This window comes from Tupaia chinensis, unplaced genomic scaffold, assembly GCF_000334495.1.
Source record: "Tupaia chinensis unplaced genomic scaffold, TupChi_1.0 Scaffold000682_1, whole genome shotgun sequence".
NCBI lineage: Eukaryota > Metazoa > Chordata > Mammalia > Scandentia > Tupaiidae > Tupaia > Tupaia belangeri.
In genome coordinates, this window is record NW_006160205.1 from 1,553,250 (window position 1) to 1,554,968 (window position 1,719).

Below are 1,719 nucleotides of genomic sequence, written 5' to 3' on the forward strand. Positions count from 1 at the left end.
GTCCCTGGCAGCAGCTCTCTGCAGGCGCCCGACCCCCGCGGCGGTTTCAGGCTTTTCTTGGCGGAGACGTGCGAACTTACTTTGTCTTGGCGAGGCTGTGAGGTGATGGGCCCCTGCCGGAGTGCCCGCGCGGAGGCGGCACAGTGAGCGTCCTCGGGTTCCCGCGCGGTCTGTGCCTCGCCCTGCACGCTTCGGCTCGACTCCACTGCAGGCTGTAGTCAGGTAAGGGCTGGAAGGAGGAAAGAAGGGGCGGGTGACCCTAGACCCCTTGCTCTGGTGTTATCTCCTGGGCAACAGCTGCTTCTCTGTCCCGTCCGACTTTGCTCGGGGCAGCTCCCCTCTTTCTGGGACCTGGGGGTGACTGCCTGTACTGCAGTCGGAGTGCACCCGAAGTTGAAAGCGGCGCTTCGAAGTAAGGATGTGTGGCTGGGGAGTAGTAGTGGCCGCTGCCAATTTTCGGGGTCTGGGTCTGTCATTCCGAGCCCCCCAAGGTGTTCCGCGGGTAGGAGGGCAGCCTCTTGGTATGGAGAGGAGGGCGAGGTCGCTTTGAGCTTTAGTTCTGGACATGCTGGTCTTGGAACTTCGTCCCCGCACCTGTGCGGGGCTCCTTACGGCCAGCAGGAGCAGCAGGTCAGCCTGGCACCTTGAAGCCCCGGCTGCCGGACTCTCGCTGGAAGGGCGCAGCCGGCTCTCAGGACGCGTCTTCCTCCAGGGAGTGCAGAGCTTCCCGCGCGAGCGCTGGAGAACTGGAGCGGGTCTGCAAGTTCAGTCTCTTCCCGCGCGAGACCCACCGGATTTGCCCACCAAGGTGGCGCCTCTGCTTCCTTTCCCTCATCTCCCTTTTCTTGCCTCGTTTGGTCTCGTCAATCCGTCCTTGGAAGACAGGGCATCCTTAACGTGGTAAAGCCCGATAGCCTGCACCTGGGGAAGTGCCCGAGCCCGACGCCGAACCGCTGGTGCGTTTTCCTCTTCAACCTGTGTCATTTAAGGTTTGGGGCTCCGTGGCCCCCCAAGAGCCTTAGCCACACTATAAATCAGCCTCTCATCCGTGTACGTAGGCGCAAGTTCGGAGACGGAGGCCATCATGTGCCCCCAGCTCCGCAGAGATTTAAGGACTCCCCCCGCCATGGGGAAACGTCCTTATATCCGAACTCATTTATTTCCCTTTTAACTTAAAAGGCCTTCCCTCCAAGACAGCAAGGCCGAAACGATGTGACAGGCGATCCCTGTGTGTGTGTGTGGGGCGGGGGGAGGTGGGCGGGGCGATGAGCGCTGCTGGGATGAAAGCTTTCAGAGCGCTGGTCCGACTCTTTCAGCAATCTCCTTGGTGCAGGGATTGTCTACAACACTCAGAAGCCCCCGTCTGCAGACTCAGACTCCCAAACTCCAACATTGTTTGTTAGTTTTCTGATTGCACAGCTCGGCTCCCTCTTGAACACTCACAGAGGGGAGACCGAGGTGGGGAACAATTTGTTTGTCTGTGAACCCAGTTCAGCCAGGGCTAGGATTTAAAAACAAAACTTTTTTTTTTTAAAGGCTAAAATAATTTAGGAACAGCCATTTTGCCATATTACCATTTTTCATTCAGTCATTTGAGAACAAGTGTATGACTTGAAGAATTCTACAGCTTGCCTGTGGGTTTCTCCGTGAGAAGGAGTCTACTAAGTTTGTAGTCATTAATCAGTGTGCAAGCCCACACATCCTCCAGATTGGAAAGAG

The 1,719-nt window shown here is 57.0% G+C and overlaps 1 protein-coding gene across 2 annotated transcripts in view; it reads left to right on the forward strand.

Moving 5' to 3' along the window:
- The first annotated feature begins 8 nt into the window (after nt 1-8).
- TAFA4 (TAFA chemokine like family member 4) overlaps nt 9-1,719 on the forward strand; it is a 191,713-nt gene continuing 190,002 nt past the window's right edge. For both annotated transcript variants that reach the window (XM_006160357.3, XM_006160358.3), the window contains exon 1: nt 9-222. The gene's annotated coding sequence lies outside the window, so the exon portion shown is untranslated. The remainder of the gene's footprint in view (nt 223-1,719) is intronic.